This window comes from Miscanthus floridulus, chromosome 6 (genome assembly GCF_019320115.1).
Source record: "Miscanthus floridulus cultivar M001 chromosome 6, ASM1932011v1, whole genome shotgun sequence".
Lineage (NCBI taxonomy): Eukaryota > Viridiplantae > Streptophyta > Magnoliopsida > Poales > Poaceae > Miscanthus > Miscanthus floridulus.
The window spans coordinates 35,482,718-35,504,840 of record NC_089585.1 but is presented as its reverse complement, the minus strand read 5'-3'; the positions used below and the strand labels follow the sequence as shown (position 1 = coordinate 35,504,840).

The 22,123-nt window shown below is 41.7% G+C and overlaps 1 pseudogene; it reads right to left on the bottom strand.

Annotated features, from left to right (window-relative positions):
* The window catches only part of LOC136460478 (uncharacterized), a 54,635-nt pseudogene that overhangs the window by 15,692 nt on the left and 16,820 nt on the right, over nt 1–22,123 (bottom strand).

Genomic DNA, 22,123 nt, shown 5'->3' with positions numbered 1-22,123 from the left:
AACCGGGAGTAAAAGTCTACTCTCGGCTGGAGGCTTCGTTCGGGACTAGAAATGGACCTTTAGTCCCGTTTGCTGTCTCCAACCGGGGCTAAAGGCCCCCTCCTATATACCCCTTCTTCCTCTCCGAGCCCGAGTCACTTCGAGCTCAGTGTTCTTGCTTCATCGCCGGCCTCTCTTCTTCCTCATCGCTGGTAATCACAAGATTTCTTCGATTCCTCCATCGATTCTTCGGTTCTAAAGGTTACCAACTTTATACTCTCATGTTTCATCAGTAGCATATCTCATTTTGTAGACTAGATATATGTGGTTTTTTATGGTGAATTTTTTTTATTTGTATGCCATTTAAGCTCAAAATCACTTTAAAGTTTGCATATTTGGATGACGGAAGGTTAAAGTAGTTATTCAAAACTAGTATTCAGCTTCCATTTCTAGCATGTATAGCACACTTCATGGTTTAGAGATATAGAGAATTTTAGAGTTTTTTAATTTTATTTGTTTATAAAATGAGAAATTTATATTATATTAAAAATGAGTATAGAGTAGATAACAACTGCTTCCGGGTCCTCGGCCTCTCATCGGGTTCCAAAGCGACTGAGGCCGGACCTCCCTCTCATTGCATGCGGCAAGTGTGAGGAGAAGATTGTGATGGAGTAACGGGGTGAGGAAAGAGTGTCCCAACAAGGGCCGTATCTTCTACAAGTGTCCAGATCGTAATGTGAGTTATTTTGTCGCATTTGATGATTTTGGTTAATTTATACTTATTTTCATGATGATTATGATTAAAGTTCTAATTTTTTGTTTTAATTTCAGTGGGATGGCACTGGATGTTCAGGCTGGTACTGGGAGGAAGAGTATGTTGAACACATGCAAAACTCTCTTGCACAGGTGGCTATGGCGGCTGATGAGGTAGTGATCCTACGAAAGAAGCCCATAGATGTTGAACAAACGCATGATCTATCTATTTTAGTTGGGATTGGTCGCGAAATCCTTATGCTGCTGAAGTGCATTTTAGCTTTAGTTTTTTTAGTGGTAGTTGGGATTGTCTACATTGTAGCTAGACTTTCATAAATTAATACCTTATGTGGTGGCATGCATGTCGTATAATTAACTAATTATGTTCTAGGTTTTAATATGGTATGTATGTTATATAATGCAGATGAGCCGGCATTGGATGTATAATGCTGATCGCCGCTCTCAAGAGCTCATTGAGGGCGTGCATTCTTTTTTTACGTGTGGCGGAGGCAAACAAACACAATGGTTTCATGTGCTGCCCATGTGCCATATGTAAGAATTTGAAGGAATATGCTAGCTCAAGGAGTCTTCATTCACACTTGTTGAAGTCGGGTTTCATACCAAACTATATTTGTTGGACGAAGCACGGAGAAACCAGTGTTGTAATGGAAGAAGGTGAAGAAGAACAATGGGACGATGATGACATTATTGCTAAATATGGTGCCTTCAATGATACTGCAATGGGGGAAGCTGAAGAAGAGGTAGGGGCAGAAGATGAGCCCGCTGATGATCTTGGTCAGGCCATTCATGACACACAAAGAGAATACGAAAGTGAAAAGAAGAAGATCAAGTTCGAGCGCATGCTAGAGGATCACAAGAAATTGCTATACCCAACTTGTGATGCAGGGCAGAAAAAGTTGAGTACCACACTAGAATTGCTGCAATGGAAGGCAAAGAATGGTGTATCTGACAAGGGATTTAGGGAGTTACTAAAAATCCAAAAGATGATGCTTTCGAAGGATAACGAATTGTCTGCCACTACATACGAAGCAAAACAGGTAGTCTGCCCTTTGGGATTAGAAATCTAGAAGATATATGCATGTCCTAATGACTGCATCCTCTACCATGGCGAGGAGTACAAGAAGTTAGATGCATGCCCGGTATGTCATGCATCGCGGTATAAGATCAAGCAAGATGACCCTGGTGATGTTGAGGGCGAACGTCCCACGAAGAAAATCCCTACCAAGATTATGTGGTATGCTCCTATAATACCATGCTTGAAACGTCTGTTTAGAAATAAAGACCATGCAAAGTTGTTGCGATGGCACAAAGAAGACCGTAAGGTAGACAATATGTTATGACACCCTGCTGATGGGTCCCAGTGGAGAGCAATCGATAGAGAATTCCCGGAGTTTACAAATGACACAAGAAACTTAAGGTTTGCTTTAAGTACGGATGGTATGAATCCTTTGAGGGAGCAAAGTAGTAGTCATAGCACTTGGCCTGTTACTCTATGTATCTACAACCTTTCTCCCTGGTTATGCATGAAGTGTAAGTTTATTATGATGTCAGTGCTCATCCAAGGCCCAAGGCAACCTGGTAACAACATCGATGTGCACCTGAGGCCACTAGTTGAAGAACTTCTACTTTTATGGAACAGACCAGGTGTACGTGTGTGGGATGAGCACAAACAAGAGCACTTTGACCTACGAGCATTGTTGTTTGTAACAATCAATGATTGGCCTGCTCTAAGTAATCTTTTAGGACAATCAAACAAGGGATATAATGCATGCATGCACTGTTTCGATGACATTAAAGGTATATTCTTGAAAAAATGTCGAAAGGTCGTGTACCTTGTCCATCGTCGATTTCTTCCTATGAATCACCCCCTAAGAAAAAAGGTAAGCATTTTAAAGGTAAGGTAGACCACTAGACCAAGCCGGGCAACCGAACTGGTGAGGATGTACTCAATATGGTTAAGGATGTGAAAGTAGTATTTGGAAAGGCACATGGCAGCGAACCTGTTCTGAACGACACCGATGGTCATGCACCCATGTGGAAGAAGAAGTCCATATTTTGGGAGCTACCTATTGGCAAGTCCTAGAGGTCCGTAGCACGATCGACGTGATGCACCTTATGAAGAATCTTTGTGTGAACCTGCTAGGCTTCATGGGTGTGTATGGGAAGCCTAAGGACACACTTGAAGCACAATAGGATCTGTGGTGTTTCAAAGAACGAGACAACCTACATCTAGAGAAGACAGATGATGGACGCCATTACTTAAGTTCTGCCAGCTACACTCTTAGCAAAGAAGAGAAGGAAAGCATGTTTGAATGCCTAGCAAGCATCAAGGTACCGTCTGGATTCTCCTTGAATATAAAGGGTATAATAAATATGCCAAAGAAGAAATTCCTAAACTTAAAGTCCCATGACTGCCACGTGCCCATGACGCAATTGCTTCCAGTTGCATTAAGAGGAATTCTACCTCCAAATGTACGTCTAGCCACCGTAAAGCTATGTGCATTCCTCAATGCAATTTCTCAGAAGGCAATCGATCCAATGGATCTAGCTAAACTATAGAATGATGTGGTTCAATGTCTTGTTAGCTTTGAGTTGGTGTTCCCTCCTTCCTTCTTTAATATCATGACACACCTCCTAGTTCACCTGGTCAAGGAGATTAGCATTCTCAATCCTGTGTTCCTACACAACATGTTCCCCTTTGAGAGGTTCATAGGAGTCCTAAAGAAATATGTTCACAACCATGCTTAGCCAGAAGGAAGCATCGCCAAGGGCTATGGAACAGAGGAGGTCATTGAGTTTTGTGTTGACTTTATTCCTGACCTTGACCCGATTGGTGTTCCTAAATCACGACACGAGGGGAGACTAACTGGAAAGGGGACATTAGGGAAGAAACCATATATTGGTATGTAGGACAATTATTTTAATAAAGCACACTACATAGTTCTGCAAAACTCCTCCTTGGTGGATCCGTATATCGAGACACATAAAGAGTTGCTCTGATCTGAGTTTCTAGGGAAGTCTGAAGCTTGGATTACACGTTAGCACATGGAAACTTTCAGTGACTGGTTGCGAAAAGAATATCAGGGTGATGAGAGTATTGATGAGCAACTATATTTGTTGGCTAGGCAGCCATCGTGGCATATCCTCACATACAAAGGGTACGAGATAAATGGGAATACATTTTACACGGTAGCCCAGGATAAAAGGAGCACCAACCAAAATAGTGGTGTCCACATAGATGCCACCGACCCTAATGGAAATAAGTAAACATATTATAGCCGCATAGAGAAGATATGGGAACTAAACTATGCACCTACTTTTAAGGTGCCTTTGTTCAAGTACCAATTGATAAAGGCGACTGGAGGTAGGGTAGCAGCCGACAACCAGTATGGAATGACAACCGTGGACCTCAACAATATTGGGTACAACGATAAACCGTTCGTCCTTACCAAGAATGTGAATCAGGTGTTATATGTCAAGGACATGTCTACAAAACCAAAGAGAGAAAAAAATAACAATGACCCAATCAATGAGCTAAAGCGCCACATAGTTCTTTCAGGGAAAAGAAACATCATCAGAATTGAAGACAAGTCAGACATATCAGAAGATTATGAAAAGGATGAACGAATTCCACCCTTTATAGTGAACAAAGACCCAAGCATCTAGCTAAATGATGAGGACACTCCATGGTTACGGTGCGATCATAACCAAGGGATATACGTTCAGAAGAAGATCATTGTTGTTCCCACTTGATATAGTGATGTATTAGACCTATTATGTAATAATTGTGACTTCAGATTTTTCTATCATGTATTAATATTTTCTATCATTTAAATGAATTTTCTGCTTGACGGTGGATTTCCTGTGGAGAATGTGTGATGAAAAAATAAATGATCAACGTCAATAAGATGTGAAAACTAATTTCCTGTCGAAAAGCAATAGTTTTAATGATTTTAATTAAGTAGTACATTTTTGCATGGTGAAAATTATGATTATTATTTACACTATGTTAAATATTTATATGGTAAAACAAAAGAGTTTAGGTTACAGATTTTTCTTATGTACAATAATGCAAACCTAGGTCCAGGAATTCTTTTTGTAATTTTTTGCTAATATTTTATTTACTAGGCAATTAACAACTCTCTGCATATTTATATAAAAGAAATATATAAAAAGGAAAAACTTCTAGAAACTGGCGGGAAGCCAAACTACAGCCCACCTTTACTCCCGGGTGGATCAACCACCCGGGACTAAAGATGGGTTGTGTTTTCATGGCCCACCAAAATTCCCTTTACTTCTGTGCCGTGGCTGCACCTGGGACTAAAGGTCAGACTTTTAGTCATGGTTCTAACCATCACCCGGAACTAAAGGACCTTTAGTCCCGGGCTGTGGCTTCACCCGGGACTAAAGGTCCCCCTATATACCGCCTTCGCTCTTTCCCCCTCCATCATCTCTTGTTCTTCGCCGAGAGCCACCGCGTCGCCACTGCTCCTCATCACCTCTAGCACCACCTCCACACATGCGCACCTCTCTCACCGTCTCCGTCGATGACCCGGCTCATGCCTCTCCCGTCCAAGCGTGACACGTAGATCCAAATCCACCACCATCATCCAAATCTGTCAGCCCTGGCAAGTAAGCTAGGTAAGGGTGAATATGCTCTCTAGCTACTGCTACAATGGACTCAATGTTGCACACCCTCTAAGATCTAAATATAGCCCCACTGTTAAGATATGCATAAAAATCTTCCTACAGTGGTGTGTAGAAACCCTCTGAAGCTCGATCATCTCTCCTCAGCGGGAACCACTGCTCAAAGTCCACAAATCTAAGCTGTTGCACCTGCTTGGCCGTGATGGCCCTCAAATCTAAGTGAGTCACTAGAGGCGGACTCTATGGTCTAGGCGGTGGATGAGAACCCCTCCGCTGTGTCTCTAACCTCGGTGTGACTAGAGCATAGGTACGACTAGAGTGGCGAAGCTATGGCTGAGGTGCCTACTCTATCTCCTTAGCCTACTCTCCCTCCTAAGTCTGCTCTGCTAACTGTGGCTACTGCTGTGACTCCCTCTAAGGCTAACTCTCATCAATAGCCACACGCCATCCTCCAACCATGACAATCCCAGCTGGACCACCATGACAGCGCTCAACCTGCTCAAGTGCAGCCCTCGTAGATGGAGAAAGCTGATCTGTAATAACAACACCACTCCAAGTACCTCCTCTCTCTACGTGCTTTGCGGTCTCTTCAACTATGGTTGTTCTCACTATATCTACATCAGGGTACTTGTGCTTCTTTGTCGCTAGCTTCTTCATTGCCTTGCATTTTGCATCAGTAGGCTGGTGAGGTGGGGGCCTTAGATCCTCATCACCGAGACCTCCTCTGACATTCTTGACATGAGCCATCTGATGAAGCTAAAAAGAACAACTACCCTTACAAGAATCAACTGCCAATGGGACCACAACGACACCGACTCGCTGCACGATAGAATAGATAGGATATACAAATAAATACAATATATCTAGAGATACGAAACCCTAAGAAAGCAAGCAATAGATATGAAATTGGAAACGAGGGCTTGCTACCTTATGAACCGGTGAATCGACGAGAAGAGGAACAAATCGGGGAAGCACCGGATCGGCAATGCGAGGCTAGGGTTTGGCGACATAATGTTGTGCTAGATTGAGCGTGGATCAACAGCTAGGGTTCCTGTAGGGCTCTAGATGTGGCGCTGAGGCAGGGCAGGGGCATGGCAGGGCTAGGGCACGGCATGGGTAGTGGTGCTAGAGCACGACACGGGTGTGGATGGCGTAGGCGTGGTGGCGTAGGCAGGGCACGATGATGCTGGAGCACGGCGTGGGCATGGATGGTGCGGGCATGGCGGTGCTAGAGCATGGCGCGGGTGCAGCGACGTAGGTAGGGCATGGCGGCGTGGGGCTATGTAGCATGGTGGTGTGGGGAGCGGCATGAGCACGGCGCATGCAAGGCACGGTGACACGACTGTGGGCATGCGGTGCGAAGCAGGTGAAAGCTCTAGTTTGGTTTTGGTGAATTGATGAAACCCTAAGTGCTAACCTAGTTTATCAAGTGATCATGAGATAGGTAGCCATGGTGATGATGATGCCATGGTGATGATCAAGTGCTTGGACTTGGAAAGAAGAAAGAGAAAAACAAAAAGCTCAAGGCAAAGGTATAAACCATAGGAGCTATTTTGTTTTGGTGATCAAGACACTTAGAGAGTGTGATCACATTTAGGTTTGATAGCCATACTATTAAGAGGGGTGAAACTCATATCAGAATGCGGTTATCAAAGTGCCACTAGATGCTCTAACTCATTGCATATGCATTTAGGATCTAGTGGAATGCTAACACCCTTGAAAATGTTTGTGAAAATATGCTAACACATGTGCACAAGGTGATACACTTGGTGGTTGGTACATTTGAGCAAGGGTGAAGAAGTTAGAGGTGAAAAAGAGTTAGTCTCGCTGGTCACAAGGTGACCGGACGTTGGTCCTAGTGGAACCAGCACTTCCGGTTAGTTGTAACAGCAGAGATGCTGGCGTCGATCAAATGACCAGACGCTGGGTCTTGAATGACTAGACGCTGGAAGGGTGTGTCTAGTCCTATTGTTGGGCAGCACACAGAGGCTAGGGTCTCATACCGGATGATGGAAGGGTCCGGTTGTGCTTTACCGAACGCGTTCGGTGGGCAAAATGCGTTTCTGGAACCTTATTGGAAACAACCGGACGCTAGTGGCTCAGCGTTCGATCAGTTTTAGCGCAGTGTCCGGTCAACTCAAGTGACCATTGAAGTTAGGACACGTGGTTGTCGTCGGACGACCGAACGCTGAGGTCTAGCGTCCGGTCAACATGACCGGAGCGTCCGATCAGCCCGTGTTGTGCCCAGTGAAGGGGTACAATGGCTCTATTTTGTGGGGACATCTATTTCGTGGAGAGAATCCAAGTGCATTGCTTGAGTGATTGCATCTAGAGGCACTTGGTGTTCGTGTTTTGCTACGGATTTCGCTTGTTACTCTTGGCGGTTGCCGCCACCTAGACGGCTTGGAGCAGCGAGGATCATCGAGTGGAGGGTGGTGATTGTCTTCGGCTCCGATCGTGGTGATTGTGAGGGGTTCTTGACCTTTCCCTGGTGGAGAGCCAAAAGGTACTCTAGTGGATTGCTTGTGGCTTGTGTGATCCTCATCTTGTGTTGGTTATGTGGCACTCTATTGAGGGTTTGGCATGTGAAGCCAATTAGAAGCGTGAACCTCCAAGTTAGTGAATCGCCATAATGAGGACGAGCTTGCCAGCAAGCAAGTGAACCTCGGTAAAAATCATTGTGTTCATCATTGATTCTGAGGTGATTGGTCTTCATTGTTATTCATCCTTGTGATTGATTGGTTCCTTCATCTACATGGCGGTATAACCTTCTTGATCACTCTCATTACATTACCGCAAACTAGTTGTCAAGCTCTTTAGTGTAGCTAGTTGTGAGAGCTGGCTTGCTTGGTTGGTGTGGCTCTTTAGTTAGCCTTTGAGAGCACACTAACATAGAGTAGTGTCATAGCTATTGTGTGAATAGATACTATCTAAACTAGAATTGTGGTAGGTGGCTTGCATTTTGAGTAGGCTAGCGCAACACCTGCTTCGCCTCATAATTGTCTAACTATTTTGTTAAGTGTTGTTGTAGAAATTTTATTAGGCTATTCACCCCCCGTCTAGCATTAGGACCTTTTCAGCAGGTGGCACGGGCAGGAGCGGCGCTAGCGGATATGGCGGCTTGGGACGGCAAAGTTGGCGTGATGCGGGGCTAGGTCAAGGTGGCACTGCGATTATATGAGGTGGCCCACCGTGATAGATAAGGTAATGGGAAAGAAGTGTTGAAACCGCACATTTCCTATTGACTGAACGCTCCAGTGGTAGTGACTGGACGCTGCCACCTAGCGTCCGGTCGATTCTAGATAGGTCCAAAACCCCTGGAATCATGATCGGACGCATCCGATCACAACTGATTAGACGCAGCCAGAGTCTAGTCCATCCTATCTCCATCGTCTTCGCTCGATCAGACGCTAGAACATCATCTGACCGGACGCTGAACAGTAGAGTTCGATCACTCCATCGTAGCAGGTTCACCTCCTGTGAACTGACCGAACGCTGGACTTCAGAGTTCGGTGCAGTGTTCGGTCACTCTTCTTCTAGCAAATCTTCAAAGTCCTTCATGCTGCCTGTTCCCAATCAAGTCCCAACGTAAATAAAATCCAAATAAATACTAATTGGGACTAATGTGAGTGACCTCTCTCAAACCCTCAATTTTTTCAAAATAATTTGCCTTAGGCTATAATTCTTTTTAAGAAAGTAGGCAATAAGAGGGCAATTGAAGATAAACAACAAAGCAACATTCATGCATATGTTGTTGGTCCAAATAAGTCCATGTGAAGGAGTTCTAGCACTCTTGTGGTTGACATGAAAGCTTTGGTTGGATGAGTATTTGCAACTTGCTTGCTGGCTTGACATGCACTACAAAGCTTGTCCTTCTCAAACTTCACATCCTTCAACCCTCTCACCAAATCATTCTTCATTAGCTTCTTAAGTGAGCTCATCCCAATATGAGCAAGTCTTCTATGCCATAGCCACCCAAGTGTTGTTTTGGTGAATAGGCAAGTCTTCAAATTAACATCTTCGGAGGTGAAGTCCACTAGATATAGGTTGTTGTATCTAAATCTTTTGAATATCACTTGATCATCATCCTTCTTAGACACAACAACTTCCTTCTTGGTAAACAAGCATTGGAAGCCAAGATCACACAATTGTCCAACGGATAGCAAGTTGAAGCTCAATGAAGCAACATATAGCATATTTGAGATAGAATGATCATTTGATATTGCCACTTTGCCCAAACCTTTAACCTTGCCCTTTGAATTATCTCCAAATGTGATTCTTTCTTATCCATCTACTTCTTCATCTAGTGAGGTGAACATACGAGGATCACCGGTCATATGTTGTGTGCAACCACTATCAATAACTCAATGACTTCCACCGGTCTTGTAGTTCACCTACACATAAGAGATCAAGCTTTAGGAACCCAAACTTGTTGGGGGCCCTTCACCTTCTCAACAAGTGACTTTGCAACCCAAATTTTCTTAGGCCTATTCTTGCTTGGAGGTCCTAAGAACATGACTTTCATCTTCCCACTAGAATCCTTTCTAAGCATGTAATGAGCATTGAAGGCAAAAGGTCTAGCATGCTTGGGCAAGGGTTGTGGTGGTGGAGTTTGGCACTTATGGGCAAAGTGGCCTTCTTGTCCACACTTAAAACATCTCTTTGGCTTTGGCTTTGACTTGTGTTGTTGTTGAGCTTGAGCCTTCTTCTCTTGGTTTGCCAAGTACCCAATGCCACTTCTATCCATCTTCATGATGGTGTTCATTAGTAGTTCACTTTGAAGATGCTTGCCTCTTGTGAACTTGCTCAATTCAATCTTGAGATGCTCTTTCTCCAATTTGAGCTTCTTGTTCTCTTCCTTGAGTGCATCATTATTTTTCTCTTCCTTGAGCTTCTTGTTCTCTTCTTTTAACTTCTCATTCTCAAGAATCAAATCACCATCATGATCAAGAGTTTCTAGCACTATGGTGTTGGTGGTTTTGAGCTCTTCAAAATCTTTCTTAAGCTTTTCATTGTCATTCTTGAGCTTGATATACTCATCATAACTATCGGTCTCAACCACTTGCTTGCCCTTACTACTAGAACTTTGCTCAATGCTCTCAATGAACAAATCATCACATGATGTAGCTATATCAATCTTAACAACATTGTTAGTAGCATCATGTGGCTGATTAGATAAATATTCTTGAGCAATGACAAGATTATCATGATTAATCTTAAGAGTAGTATATTCTTCTTTTAGCATGTTGTGGCTAGTGATGAGCTCATTGTGTATCCTCTCAAGTTTATCATGTTTATCTTTAAGCTCTTTCTTAAAAGATTTGAGCTCCCTGAGTTTGGATGATATAGCATCATTTGCTTCCCTAAGCTCAACACTAGTATTTTCGGCTATATCACATTTAGCTAAAAGAGAATTATTCTTAGCTTCTAGTTTTTCATTCTTAGCTCTATTCTTTCTAATAATCTTAGTGTATTGATTTAGCAATTTAACAAGATCATCATAAGACGGTGATTCATATTCATCATCATCACTATCGCTATCATCATTGCTAGCATGTTCATGACCACTACTATCATCATTTGATACCTCGCAATCACCCTTGGCCATAAGGCATAGGTGTGTAGAGGAAGATGGCGGTGGTGGCGGTGAAGATGATGAAGAGTCAATAACAATGGTGGCCACCTTCTTGTTGTAACTATCATCATCGGATGAGTCACTAGATGAATCAATGTCCGTGAGCTAATCACTGATGATGTATGCCTTTCCACTTTTCTTCTTCTTGTGGAAGTCCTTCTTGCCATTTCTCTTCTTGTATGGCTTGTTTTTCTTCTTCTCATCTTCTTCTTCATTGCTTGAGTCATCTTTCTTGCCCTTGTACTTGTTCTTGAACTTATCTTTCTTGGGCTTGGTGCATTGGTGTGCTAGATGACCAAGTTCTCCACAATTGTAGCAATCCATCTCGGAGATTGGCTTCCTTCTAGAGCAAGTGAAGAAAAGTTGATTCGAGCTATTCAAGGTAAAAGTTGATTGGCATGACATACATCCTTGCTAAGGACATGTTTAGTGCATCTAGTCACATTTTCAATCTTTTTAGGACCTTCAAGTGGTTCAATTTTATTAGGCTCATTCATGAAAATCAAATGAATTTGATGTTTATTTGGTATCACTATTGCTTCTATGCTTGACTTGATATAGTGATAGCATATGGCATGTTTGTGGGCTTGTAAACCTAGTGTTTAATCTAGAAAATGAGCTCAAAGTGTTTAACTCAACATGGTACAAGATAACCCTTATTTGGAGGTGTGAAGAAGCTTGTCCTTGGATCAAACTGAGTTAAATATCTTTGGTCAATGATCTAGATTAGACCAAATTTGGAAAAATGATCCTCACCCCATTGATTGACATTGATAATCTTGACCCTACAAGTGGTACTATCTATATTTCAAATCTATGGTCATTGATGACAAAGGGGGAGAAATAGTGCATAAAGATAGTGAAAGGGGAGAGAAACAAAGATATAAGTGATAGGGGGAGAAATAACAAAGATATTAGTACATGGGGAGAAAGACAAAAGTTATATTAGTGTACTAAGATGGTGAAAAGACAACAAAAAGGGAGAATTTGACATAGGGGGAGAGATATGACAAAGGAAAGGAATCAATTAAAATTTTGAGCAGACAAGTAGGGGGAGCAAGCTCATGAACTTGTATGGTGTATTTGAATGTGCATTTCATATGTTTGCTTGCATGGCACAAGTTCTAAATTTAAAATATCCATGCTTGTGTGATGTATGCGAGTTGTAGGTTTGAATGATAAAATGAAAAACTAGTATGCATAGGATATCTAATGATTCCATTTCCAAGTATTTTCGAGTGGTATCTTTTCAAAGTATGATTTCAAGTAGTATAAAGCTAACCATGGTGCTAAGGATGATATAATGGTGCACTCCGATTGGTATCACGCTTCAAAGGTCCATCTTTTATACCTTAACATCATTTGGTAGACGTTGTCTTCTACATTTCCTATCTAAGCATATGTGCAAGCTTCAATCCAAACTCTTAGCACATATGTAGGGGGAGCAATTGCTACCATTTAGGGTTCATGAAACTTGTCCATATTCTTTTACACATAGTAAATATGCTTGGGCAAGCAACATGGATTAAATTGAATTTTATTTCATATCTTTGAATAAGGGTTGTCATCAATTACCAAAAAGGGGGAGATTGAAAGCTCTAGCTTGGTTTTGGTGAATTAATGAAACCCTAAGTGCTAACCTAGTTTATCAAGTGATCATGAGATAGGTAGCACACTCCAAGTGGTGAAGCAAATGAAGATCATAGCATGATGATGATGATGCCATGATGATGATCAAGTGCTTGGACTTGGAAAGAAGAAAGAGAAAAACAAAAAGCTCAAGGCAAAGGTATAAACCATAGGAGCTATTTTGTTTTAGTGATCAAGACACTTAGAGAGTGTGATCACATTTAGGTTTGATAGCCATACTATTAAGAGGGGTGAAACTCATATCAGAATGTGGTTATCAAAGTGCCACTAGATGCTCTAACTCATTGCATATGCATTTAGGATCTAGTGGAATGCTAACACCCTTGAAAATGTTTGTGAAAATATGCTAACACATGTGCACAAGGTGATACACTTGGTGGTTGGCACATTTGAGCAAGGGTGAAGAAGTTAGAAGTGAAAAGGAATTAGTCTCGCTGGTTAGAAGGTGACCGAAAGCTGGTCCCAGTGGAACCGGCACGTCCGGTCAGTTGTAACAGCAGAGATGCTGGCGTCGGTCGAACGACCGGACGCTGGGTCTTGAACGACCAGATGCTGGAAGGGTGTGTCTAGTCCTGTTGTCGGGCAGCGCTTAGAGGCTAGGGTCTCTGACCGGATGATGGAAGGGTCCGGTCATGCTTGACCAGACTCGTCTGGTGGGCAAAATGCATTTCTAGAACCTTGCTGGAAATGACCGAATGCTGGTGGCTCAGCGTCCGATTAGTTTTAGCGCAGTGTCCGATCAACTCAAGTGACCGTTGAAGTCAGGACACGTGGCTGTCGTCGGACGACTGGACGCTAAGGTCCAGCGTCCGATCAACATGACCGGAGCATCCAGTCAGCCCTTGTTGTACCTAGTGAAGGGGTACAACGGCTCTATTTTGTAGGGATGTCTATTTAAGCCCCATTGCCAGTTGAAGCTCATACCTTTGGCAATTCTCATTGACATAGCAACCTTGTGAGCTTAGCCAAAGCCCTCCCACTCATCTCCATCATAGATTCATCATCTTTGTGAGATTAGGAGAGAATCCAAGTGCATTGCTTGAGTGATTGCATCTAGAGGCACTTGGTGTTCGTGTTTCGCTGCAGATTTCGCTTGTTACTCTTGGTGGTTGCCGCCACCTAGATGGCTTGGAGCAGCGAGGATCGTCGAGCGGAGGGTGGTGATTGTCTCCGGCTCCGATCATGGTGATTGTGAGGGGTTCTTGACCTTTCCTCAGCGAAGAGCCAAAAGGTACTCTAGTGGATTATTCATGGCTTATGTGATCCTCATCTTGTATTGGTTGTGCGGCACTCTATAGAGGGTTTGGCGTGTGAAGCCAATTAGCGCGTGAACCTCCAAGTGAGTGAATCGCCACAACAAGGACTAGCTTGCCGGCAAGCAAGTGAACCTCGGTAAAAAATCATTGTGTTCATCATTGATTCCAAGGTGATTGGTCTTTGTTGTTATTCATCCTTGTGATTGATTGGTTCCTTCATCTACATGGTGGTATAACCTTCTTGATCACTCTCATTACATTACCGCAAACTAGTTGTCAAGCTCTTTAGTGTAGCTAGTTGTGAGAGCTTGCTTGCTTGGTTGGTGTGGCTCTTTAGTTAGCCTTTGAGAGCACACTAACATAGACTAGTGTCATAGCTATTGTGTGAATAGATACTATCTAAACTAGAATTGTGGTAGGTGGCTTGCATTTTGAGTAGGCTAGCGCAACACTTGCTTTGCCTCATAATTGTCTAACTATTTTGTTAAGTGTTGTTGTAGAAATTTTATTAGGCTATTCACCCCCCTCTAGCCATTAGGACCTTTCAATTGGTATCAAAGCTGAGGTCACCGTGATTTGAGGCTTAACAACTTTCGGTGTAAAAATGGCTCAAATCAACAACACCAAGAAGCCACCCTAATTTGATGGCACAAATTATCCTTATTGGAAGTCAAAGATGACCACACACATCAAGTCAATCAATAGAAAGGTGTGGAAGGTGGTAGAAACCAAAATTGAGATTGGTGATCCAGAGAATCCCACCGCGGCCGAAGAAGTGCTTCTTCAAAACAATGACATTGCTCTAAGTGCTATTCATGATGCAATTGATGAAAGAACATTTGAGCAAATCAAGAATATTGAGATGGCACATGAAGCTTGGAAGAAGTTGGAAGAATCATTTGAGGGCACTCAAGCCATGAAGGGTGCAAAGGCATACATCCTCAAAGAGAAGTTTGCAAGCTTCAAGATGAAGGAGGATGATGTCAAAGCACTTGGAGAAGAGGTGAAGGACAAGGACTTCTCCCATAAATTCTTGAGATGCTTACCTTTAAGATTTGGCACATTGGTCACTATTCTAGTAAGGAGTGGTTTGGACACCATGACACCAAACCAAGTGTTGGGAGACATCATGACCGTTGACACATATAGAGATGAAGATGAGAAGGAAGAAAAGAAGGAAAATAAAGATGAGAAGAAGGATGACAAGAAGAAGAGCATGGCATTCAAAGCCACATCATCCAAGGGCAAAGCTAAGCAAGAAACATCAAGTGAAGAGGATGAATCTTGGGATGATGATGATGATGAGAAGATGGCTCTCTTTGTCAAGAAGTTTGGCAAGTTCATGATGAAGAAGGGCTACCATGCTAGAAGAAAGAAGTCTTCATCCAAGAACAAAGAAGAGTCAAGAAGGTGTTTCAAATGTGGAAGCAAAGATCATCTTGTTGCTCAATGCCCATACAATAGCGACAATGATGATGACAACAAGAAGAACAAGAAGAAGGACAAGAAGGAAAAGAAAGAGAAGAAGGACAAGATGGTATTCAAGAAGAAGGGTGGTTCATATGTAGTCACTTGGGATAGTGATGCTTCCTCAAGTGATGATGATGATGATAGTGATGATAACAAGACCACCAAGAAGAAGGTTCTTGCAAGCATTGCTATCAATGAGAAAGCCTTCTCTCTTTGAATCTTCATCATGCTTCATGGCTAAGTCCACTAAGGTACAATCTTGTGATGATGAAAGTGATGAAGAACATGATGATTAAAATGAACATGAAAATGAAAATGATAGTGATAGTGACAATGATGAACCTACTAAGGATGAATTATTTGACATGCTAGAAGATGCTAGAGAACACTTTGACATCAAGAGAAGGGAATGCAAAAGCTTGCGTAAGGAACTAAAAGACCTTAAGCAAGCCTTTAATGAGCTCAATGCACCTCATGAGAGGCTAGAGGAAGCCAATGAGAAGCTTGGCAAAGCTCACAAAAAGCTTGAAAAGGCTCATTCATCTTTGCTTGATGAACAAAATAAAAAAAAGCATGTTGAAACTTGCAATGTAGGTTTAACTTGTGATATAATTGATGAATCACCATCCATGCCGATCATTGTTGCTCCTACTAACCCTTCTTGTAGCACCTCCACTTCTACCTCATCTAGTAGTGATGGTCTCACTTGTGATGCCTCACTAGTGGTTGAGAATGAGAACCTCAAGAAGGAGGTCAATAAGCTCACTCACACCTTGGCTAAAGCTTATGGTGGTGAGGACCGCTTGCTTATGTGCTTGGGTAGCCAAAGAGCTTCTCTCTACAAAGAGGGATTGGGCTATACCCCCAAGAAAGGCAAAGCGGCCTTTACTCCTCACAAGACTAGTTTTGTGAAGAACAATGGTCAGTTTTGCACTAGTAGCAAGCAAGTTGGTCATAAAGAGCAAGAATGCAACAAGTGTAAAAATACTAATGTATCCTCCATTAAGCTTGATTCATGCTATATGCTTACTAAGGGTATAAATAGTGTGAAGGCTAAGTTCATTGGTAAACCATGGATGGGCTCAAAGAAAAAAGCCATTTGGGTACCAAAGAGCTTAGTGACTAACCTTTAAGGACCCAAGCAAGTTTGGGTACCTAAAAAGAATTGATCTTCTTTTGTAGGTCAATTACAAAGCCGGAGGAAGGCATTGGGTTCTTAATAGTGGGTGCACTCAACACATGACCGGTGATGCAAGAATGTTCAACTCAATCAACACCAATGACAATGATGGTTATGATAGTATCACATTTGGTGACAATGGCAAAGGCAAGATCAAAGGGCTTGGTAAGATTGCAATATCCAATGATATGAGCATATCCAATGTGTTGCTAGTAGAGAGCTTGAACTTCAATTTGCTATCCGTGGCTCAATTGTGTGATCTTGGATTCAAATGCATATTTGGGGTAGATGATGTAGAGATCATAAGTGTAGATGGCTCTAACTTGATCTTCAAAAGCTTTAGATATGAGAATCTATACTTGGTTGATTTCAATGCTAGTGAAGCTAAATTATCTACATGCTTGTTCACTAAGTCTAGCATGGGTTGGTTATGGCATAGAAGGCTTGGTCATGTTGGAATAAAACAATTGAATAGATTGGTTAAGCATGACTTGGTTAGAGGCTTGAAAGATGTTGTGTTTGAGAAGGATAAACTTTATAGCCCTTGTTAAGCCAGCAAACAAGTTGGAAACACCCATCCTAAGAAAAGCATGATGAGCACTAGTAAAGCATTTGAGTTATTGCACATGGATTTGTTTGGGCCAACACAATACACTAGTATCGGTGGAAATAAATATGGCTTTGTGATAGTGGATGACTACACTAGATACACATGGGTATTCTTTCTAGTGGACAAAAGTGATGTATTTGCAACATTCAAATCATTTGTCAAAGGCATTCACAATGAGTTTGAAACAACCATCAAGAGAGCTAGAAGTGATAATGGTAGTGAGTTCAAGAATACTAGAATTGATGAGTTGTGTGATGAATTTAGAAATAGACATCAATTCTCAGCCAAGTACACTCCATAATCAAATGGCCTTGTTGAGAGGAAGAATAGAACACTTATTGATATGGCAAGGTCTATGCTTAGTGAGTACAATGTGAGTCAATCTTTTTGGGCCGAAGCTATCAACATAGCTTGCTATTGTAGCAACCGCCTCTATTGTCACCGATTGAAAGAAAAGACACCATATGAGCTCTTGAATGATAGAAAGCCCAACATTGCATATTTTTGGGTCTTTGGTTGCAAATGCTATATCTTGAAGAAAGGCACTAGATTGGGCAAGCTTGACAAGAAATGTGATGAAGGATTCCTACTTGGTTATTCCACTACAAGCAAAGCATATAGAGTTTGGAATTTGGATAGTGGTACTCTTGAGGAAGTTCATGATGTTGAATTTCATGAAACCAAGGGTTCACAAGTAGAGAATGAGAACTTGGAAGATGTTAGAGGCATTCAACTTTCAAATGCCATGAAGAACATGGATATTAGTGAATTAAGGCCTAGGCAAGTGAATGATGATGAAGATGATCAAGTGCAAGTGCTCTCTAACTCAAATGTGCAAGATGATACAAATCAAGTTAGTGCAAGTGGATCTCATGACAATGAACAATATCAAGTGGCTAGTACATCATCTCAATCCAATGATCAAGCAAGTGCAAGCAATCAAGTTCCAATACTCCAACCAACCAATGTTGCAAGGGATCATCCATTGGACACTATCATTGGTGATATTTCAAGAGGTGTACAAACAAGATCAAGATTGGCATCATTTTGTGAACACTTCTCAATTGTGTCATCCATTGAACCAAAGAAGATAGAAGAAGCATTGAAGGATGTTGATTGGGTGAATGTTATGCATGAAGAGTTGAATAATTTCACAAGAAATCAAGTATGGGAGTTGATAGAAAGACCAAAGGGACACAATGTGATTGGAACCAAATGGATCTTTAGAAACAAGCAAGATCAATATGGGATAGTAGTAAGGAACAAAGCAAGATTGGTAGCACAAGGCTATACACAAGTTGAAGGTCTTGACTTTGGAGAAACATATGCCCCGGTTGCTAGATTAGAAGCAATTAGAATCTTGATAGCCTATGCTTGTGCCCACAACATAAAGCTCTATCAAATGGATGTTAGGAGTGCATTTCTCAATGGCTACATCAATGAATAAGTATATATTGAGCAACCTCCTAGTTTTGAAGATGACAAGAAGCCCAACCATGTGTACAAGTTGAAGAAAGCTTTGTATGGCTTGAAGCAAGCACCTAGAGCATGGTATGAGAGATTGAGGGAATTCCTACTCTCTAAAGGGTTCACAATGGGCAAGGTTGACACCACTCTTTTCATCAAGAAGATTGGAGAAGATCTATTTGTGTTGCAAATATATATTGATGATATCATATTTGGATCAACCAATCAAGATTTATGTGATGAGTTTGGAAAGATGATGGCTAATGAGTTTGAGATGTCCATGATTAGAGAATTGAGTTACTTCCTTGGTCTTCAAATCAAGCAATTGAAGAATGGTACATTTGTAAGTCAAGGCAAGTACATCAAGGACATGATCAAAAAGTTTGGAATGATTGATAGTAAAGCCATTAGCACACCAATGGGAACCAATGGCAACTTGGATAGTGATGCAAGTGTAAACATAGTGGATCAAAAGTTGTATCGGTCTATGATTGGAAGCCTACTCTATGTGACCACATCAAGGCCGGATGTCATGTTTAGTGTATGCATGTGTGCAAGATTTCAAGCCTCACCAAGAGAAAGTCATTTGAAGGCTACAAAGAGAATATTAAGGTACTTGAAGCATACACCAAATATTGGTTTGTGGCATCCCAAAGGAGCAAAATTTGAGCTAGTTGGTTACTCCGACTCGGATTATGCGAGATGCAAGGTTGAAAGGAAGAGCACCTTGAGCACATGTCAATTGTTAAGAAGATCACTTGTTTCATGGTCATCAAAGAAGCAAAATAGTGTTGCATTATCAACCGCCGAAGCCGAATACATATCCGCCGATAGTTGTTGTGCACAAGTACTTTGGATGAAGGACACTTTGAGTGACTTTGGAATCAAGTTCAAGAAAGTGCCATTGCTATGTGACAATGAGAGTGCAATCAAGTTGACCAACAATCCGGTTCAACATGCAAGAACAAAGCATATAGATGTCCGCCACCATTTCATAAGAGATCACCAACAAAAAGGGGACATTTGCATTGAGAGTGTGGGCACCGAAGATCAACTTATCGATATATTCACCAAGCCATTGGATGAGAAAAGGTTTTGCAAGCTAAGGAATGAGTTGAATATATTGGATTTCTCAAATATGTGTTAATGCACCCCCCCTCACTTACATGACATGCCTCTCCTTCGAGCTATTCAAGGTAAAAGTTGATTGGCATGACATACATCCTTGCTAAGGACATGTTTAGTGCATCTAGTCACATTTTCAATCTTTTTAGGACCTTCAAGTGGTTCAATTTTATTAGGCTCATTCATGAAAATCAAATGAATTTGATGTTTATATGGTATCATTATTGCTTCTATGCTTGACTTGATCTAATGATAGCATATGACATGTTTGTGGGCTTGTAAACCTAGTGTTTAATCTAGAAAATGAGTTCAAAGTGTTTAACTCAACATGGTACAAGATAACCCTTATTTGGAGATGTGAAGAAGCTTGTCCTTGGATCAAACTGAGTTAAATATCTTTGGTCAATGATCTAGATTAGACCAAATTTGGAAAAATGATCCTCTCCCCATTGATTGACATTGATAATCTCGACCCTACAAGTGGTACTATCTATATTTCAAGTCTTTGTGGTCATTGATGACAAAGGGGGAGAAATAGTGCACAAAGATAGTGAAAGGGGAGAGAACCAAAGATATAAGTGATAGGGGGGGGAATAACAAAGATATTAGTACATGGGGAGAAAGACAAAAGATATATTAGTGTACTAAGATGGTGAAAAGACAACAAAAAGGGAGAATTTGACATAGGGGGAGAGATATGACAAAGGAAAGGAATCAATTAAAATTTTGAGTAGACAAGTAGGGGGACCAAGCTCATGAACTTGTATGGTGCATTTGAATGTGCATTTCATATGTTTGCTTGCATGGCACAAGTTCTAAATTTAAAATATCCATGCTTGTGTGATGTATGCGAGTTGTAGGTTTGAATGATAAAATAAAAAACTAGTATGCATAGGATATCTAATGATTTCATTTCCAAGTATTTCTGAGTGGTATCTTTTCAAAGTATGATTTCAAGTAGTATAAAGCTAACCATGGTGCTAAGGATGATATAATGGTGCACTCCGATTGGTATCACGCTTCAAAGGTCCATCTTTTATACCTTAGCATCATTTGATAGACGTTGTCTTCTACATTTCCTATCTAAGCATATGTGCAAGCTTCAATCCAAACTCTTAGCATATATGTAGGGGGAGCAATTGCTACCATTTAGGGTTCATGAAACTTGTCCATATTCTTTTACACATAGTAAATATACTTGGGCAAGCAACATGGATTAAATTGAATTTTATTTCATATCTTTGTATAAGGGTTATCATCAATTACCAAAAAGGGGGAGATTGAAAGCTCTAGTTTGGTTTTGCTGAATTGATGAAACACTAAGTGCTAACCTAGTTTATCAAGTGATCATGAGATAGGTAGCACACTCCAAGTGGTGAAGCAAATGAATATCATAGCATGATGATGATGATGCCATGGTGATGATCAAGTGCTTGGACTTGGAAAGAAGAAAGAGAAAAACAAAAAGCTCAAGGCAAAGGTATAAACCATAGGAGCTATTTTGTTTTGGTGATCAAGACACTTAGAGAGTGTGATCACATTTAGGTTTGATAGCCATACTATTAAGAGGGGTGAAACTCGTATCGGAATGTGGTTATCAAAGTGCCACTAGATGCTCTAACTCATTGCATATGCATTTAGGATCTAGTGGAATGCTAACACCCTTGAAAATGTTTGGGAAAATATGCTAACACATGTGCACAAGGTGATACACTTGGTGGTTGGTACATTTGAGCAAGGGTAAAGAAGTTAGAGGTGAAAAGGAGTTAGTCTCGCTGGTCACAAGGTGACTGGACGCTGGTCCTAGTGGAACTGGCATGTCTGGTCAGTTGTAACAGCAGAGATGCTGGCATCGATCAAATGACCGGACGCTAGGTCTTGAATGACTAGACGCTGGAAGGGTGTGTTCAGTCCTGTTGTCGGGCAGCGCTCAGAGGCTAGGGTCTCATACCGGACGATGGAAGGGTTCGGTCGTGCTTGACCGGACACGTCCGGTGGGCAAAATGCGTTTCTGGAACCTTACTGGAAACAACCGGACACTGGTAGCTCAGCGTCCGGTCAGTTTTAGCATAGCGTCCAGTCAACTCAAGTGACCATTGAAGTCAGGACACATGGCTGTCATCGGACGACCGGACACTGAGGTCCAGCGTCCGGTCAACATGACCAGAGTGTCCGGTTAGCCCGTGTTGTGCCCAGTGAAGGGGTACAACAGCTCTATTTCATGGGGACGTCTATTTATGCCCCATGGCCAGTTGAAGCTCATACCTTTGGCAATTCTCATTGACATAGCAACCTTGTGAGCTTAGTCAAAGCCCTCCCACTCATCTCCA